We start from the raw sequence: 5,130 nt of genomic DNA, 5'->3' as shown, positions 1-5,130 counted from the left end.
CCAAAACAATCCCCCACAGAGCTTTTTACCCACACCCAACCTTCTACCACAATCAGCCCAGCTTTGCCAACTTCCCGCAACCGATGACTTGGCCTCTTCCACCACACATACAGCCCTACCACCAAGCAATTCCACAGCACCCAATCCCAACCCACCTCAGAAGCCCCAAGAAACTCTACCTCCACCCCCAAGCATGCCAGCCATAATGCCCAAGCCGGAACCCAACACACAAAACAACAACCAAAATTCCTTGCCCACCTTCGGGATGATAATGCCAATCATCGGGGGCTCCTCGCTAGAGTTTGAAAACAAGAGGCAGAGACGGAACTACTTTAGAGAGGTTAACGTGATTATTCCCGATGGACCTCCAGCAAAGCCAGAATGGGCACACATGCCCATAACCTTCACCGGAGAAGATTTCAAGCTCAAGACAACCTCGCACAATGATGCGATGGTTATCAAAGCACTGATAGCAGGCTGGACGGTAGGAAAGTCCTGGTAGACACAAGCAGCTCCGCGGACATTCTCTTCGCAAATGCATTCAGAGAAATGAACATTGACATGAACACGCTCAACCCAGCTGACGTCCCGCTCCTTGACTTCGGCGGAAAGCCAGTGAAGGCCTTAGGAAAAATTGCCCTCCCAGTTTCGTTCGGGGACCGTGATAATGCGAGGACAGAACACATCACCTTCGACGTGGTGGAGATGCATTACCCCTACAACACAATACTCGGCCGTGGCTTCATCACCAAGATGGACGCAACAATTAGACAGTTGTACCTATGCATGAAAATACCCGCCCTCAGAGGGATCATAATGGTGTATGGTGATCAGCAAATGGCAAGGAACATAGAGAAAGGGGTAGCTCCGGGCCAAAAGAACGTCCACCATCCAGCCTCGTCAAACGAAGCCGAAAGCCTAGCAAAGCAAAAGGCCCACGACGAGCCTAAAAGAGATAAAGAGAAGGTAAAAAACAGAGCGGACGGCGAAACAAAGCGGGTACTTCTAGACGGGTACATTGCAGATAGATTCATCACAGTTGGGGCGAATCTCAACCCAGATGAAGAGCGTGACCTCGTCGAGTCCCTCAACAAGAACATCTTTGCTTGGTCCGCAAGTGATCTAAAGGGAGTGGACAGGGAAATCATTGAGCACAGCCTCGACATCAGACAAGGAGCTCGGCCAAAGAAACATAAGATAAGAAAAATGTCCGACGAGAAGGTCCAAGCAGTAAAGGCCGAAGTTGATAGGCTGCTCGAAGCCAACGTAATTAGGCCAATCCAGTACCTCGACTGGCTAGCCAACACAGTACTAGTTAGAAAGAAAAATGGCAAATGGAGAATGTGCATAGACTTCACAGACCTCAACAAGGCCTGCCCAAAAGATGACTATCCTCTCGAAAGAATTGACAAGGTGGTAGATGACGCTGCAAACAGCGAAATGCTCTCGCTACTTGACCTCTTCTCAGGGTACCACCAGATCAGAATAAAAAAAAGAAGACGAAAGCAAAACAAGTTTTGTGACACCCTTTGGAACATTCTGCTTCGTCCGTATGCCAGAGGGGCTAAAAAACGCAGGCCAAACATTTTCAAGAATGACAGCAACAGTCCTGGATAGCCAGCTTCGGCGCAATATTTTGGCCTATGTAGATGACATCATCGTAAAGAGCGCTAAACAAAGCAACCACATCATGGACCTCACAGAAACATTCACTAACCTGAGGTCAGCCAACTTAAAGCTAAACCCAGACAAATGTGTATTCGGAGTCCAAAGGGGAAAGATCTTAGGCTGCTTGGTAACCCTGAAGGGCATCGAGGCCAACCCAGAAAAAATCAAGGCGCTAGCCAACATGTCAGAGCCAACATCACTCAAGCAGGTACAACGGCTCACTGGCAGGATCGCAGCACAAAACCGTTTTATTCCGAGAGCAGCAGAGCGAAGCCTTCCCTTCTTCAAAACACTCCGAAGCTCCAAAACATTTGAATGGAGACACGAGCAAAGCAGAGCATTCCAGGACCTCAAGGAGTACCTGCATTCCATGACGAAGCTATGCCCACCAGAGCCCAAGTCACCACTGCTGCTTTACGTATCAGCCTCAGCAACAGCTGTCAGTGCTGCGTTGATCCAAGAGAAAGAAATCGAAGGAAAAATCAAGCAGATACCAGTTTACTTCGCATCCGAGGCATTGAGCGGTTCAAAGATGCATTACTCTGAGTTAGAAACAATCGCATATGCGGTTGTCATGGTAGCACGGAAGCTACGACATTACTTTGAGGGGCACAAAATAGTCGTGGTGACCATCCAACCTCTCCATGATCTCTTCTCAAATAGAGAAGCTTCTAGCCGCATCTCCAAATGGGCGTCTGAGCTCTTGGAGTTCGTCGTCGATTTTGAAAGGCGCACGGCTATAAAATCCCAAGTGCTGGCTGACTTCGTCGTTGATTGGACCTCGCCTAAGCAAGAACCAAAGCAGCTAGAAACACCATGGGTCGTCCACTGTGACAGAGCATGGTGTCGTAGAGGAGCAGGTGTCGCAGCGGTGGTTACCTCGCCAACAGGCGTCAGAATAAAGTACGTAGCGAGGCTAGACTTCCCACCAACTGCGAAGTTAACCAACAACACCACAGAGTACGAAGGACTGCTCCTGGCCCTAAGAAAAATGAAAGCCATAGGGCAGCAAACATTCGTCGTTAGAATGGACTCGAAGGTAATCCGTGATCACATTGAGAAGGATAGCGAAGCCAAGGAACCAGAACTTGTCAAATACCTCCAGGCAGTTCAAGCCATGGAAAAACATTTCAAGGGGTTTGATGTCAGAAACATACCGAGAGCACAAAATGACGAAGCTGACAAGCTCACAAAGGCAGCAGCGGAAGGCGAGCTAGTTCCACCAGATACATTTTACAAAGTCATAACTTCGCCTTCAATCAAACAAGAAGACCCAGCCACCATCAACACCATCCAGCGTTACGATTGGCGCACAACCATAATGGCTTTCCTCAGAGGCCACTTTGAACCTCAGAACAAAGCTGAATGCACACGCCTAAAGCAAAGAGCAAGGGGCTACGCAATCATTGAGGGGCAACTATACAAAACAAGCATCTCAACACCATGGCTTCGGTGCGTCGACTACGAAACAGGCAGTGAACTGCTCAAAGAAATACACGGCGGTTTCTGTGGAGCTCACATTGGCTCAAGAGCCCTAGCAGAAAAAGCAATCTGACAAGGTTTCTATTGGCCATCAGTCCACACGGACGCGCACCTACTTGTACGAAGCTGCGAAGCATGCCAAAAAATAGCAAGGCAAACACATGCACCCTCACTTCCCATCCAGCTCATACCACCCTTGTGGCCTCTCCAAAGATGGGGGATGGACCTAGTTGGCCCACTTCTAGCAGCTCAAGGAAACTGCAGGTTCGCAGTAGTGGCAATAGACTACTTCACTAAATGGGCCGAAGCCAAACCACTTGCCGTCATCACGTCAGCTTTGGTGCAAAAATTTTTCTGGCAAAACATTGTCTGTCGGTTCGGAGTTCCAAGGGAGCTAACCGTCGACAATGGCAAGCAGTTTGATTGCATCTCATTCATGAACTTTTGCGCCAGCATAGGCACGAAGATAAAATTCTCGTCCGTATACCACCCGCAGTCAAACGGAGCTGTAGAAAGAGCCAACAGCACGATATTTACAGCAGTCAAGAAATGTCTCTTCGATAAGAAAAAGGGTAAATGTGTCGATGAGCTCCCAAGGGTCATATGGTCCCATAACACAACACAATCTAGAGCAACAGGCTTCACCCATTCAAGCTCTTATTCGGGGCTGAAGCTGTAACACCTGAAGAAATAAAAAACAAAAGCCTAAGAGTCCTCAAGCACGGTGACATCGATGAAATCTCCAGAATAGAGAAAGACATGATTGAGCTTGACATCAACGAGGCCATTGAGAACCTAGACAAATACCAAGAAGAAATCCGAGGATGGAAGGATCAATGCATTCGAGAAAGACAGATCAATGTCGGTGACCTCGTCATCAAAAGGAAGAAGAATTGGGAAAACCCAGGCAAACTGCAAGAGGCCTGGCAAGGCCCCTTCATTGTCGCAAAGATTGGCATACCCGGCTCCTTCCATCTCACAGACCAACAAGGAAATGCTCTCCCACACACCTGGAACATCAACAGTTTACGAAAATACTACCCATAACTGTACACGTTACCTCCGGCCTGCGGAACTATAAGCAGCGCCAAAGGCAACAGAGTAATTTTGCCTTTTTCTTTCTTTTAAGCTTACCTCATTTGTAAGGTCATAGAGTCTGGACTGCACTCTTTTCCTTGCTAGGGGCTCCATAATGGAGGCAAGGTTTTTAACGAGGCAAATCCATGTACACCTTTTCCTATAAAGAAAGGAAAAAGATTTCCCCTAAGAATGTTTTTCGCTTAAGAAGCAACAACAAGTTGCGTGACCTCGCGCTAGTGCGCGGAGGAGTTTTCTGTGTAAGAAAGCAACAACAAGTTGCGTAACCTCGTGCTAGTGCGCGGAGGAGTTTTTCGCTTAAGAAGCAACAACAAGTTGCGTGACCTCGCGCTAGTGCGCGGAGGAGTTTTTCGTGTAAGAAAGCAACAACAAGTTGCGTAATCTCGCGCCAGTGCGCGAAGGAGTCTCTTGTTCGAAAAAGCAACAACAAGTTGCGTGACCTCGCGCCAGTCCGCGGAGGAGTTTTCCGTTTGGGAAGCAAACAACAAGCTGTACAAAATCGCGTTCCAACACGTACAAAACAAGCCTCTCGCATACAGCCTCGGCAAAGCTCCAACAACATTTTTTCAAAAGAACGTGAAAAGTTTCTGCGACCTCGCAAGAAGAGAGTCCACAAGCACAAGTTGTCTAGCCTCTCTCTCGCAATGTCGCAAAAGGGGGGGTGACATTTTTCGAAAATACCTCCAAGCACATCCACTTCCAAAAACAAGTCACCACACCAACCTCATACGAAATCAATCAATCTAACACCCAGCGGCGCATACAGTTATGGTTGAAGCGACCACAAGTCGCTGTATCAACCAGCTCTCGCAACAACTAAGTCAGCGGGTTGACCCACATCGCAACCCAGCTTCGACTTATCTAAACTTGCAGTTGGCCCAT

General features: G+C 48.2%; 1 pseudogene; it reads left to right on the top strand.

Annotated features, from left to right (window-relative positions):
* The first annotated feature begins 549 nt into the window (after positions 1-549).
* On the top strand, positions 550-3,223 carry LOC140223406 (uncharacterized; annotated as a pseudogene).
* Positions 3,224-5,130: the final 1,907 nt, after the last annotated feature.

This window comes from Setaria viridis, chromosome 7 (assembly GCF_005286985.2).
Source record: "Setaria viridis chromosome 7, Setaria_viridis_v4.0, whole genome shotgun sequence".
NCBI classification, from domain to species: domain Eukaryota; kingdom Viridiplantae; phylum Streptophyta; class Magnoliopsida; order Poales; family Poaceae; genus Setaria; species Setaria viridis.
The sequence above is the reverse complement of the archived record's forward strand: the minus strand, read 5'-3'. Positions and strand labels throughout refer to the sequence as shown.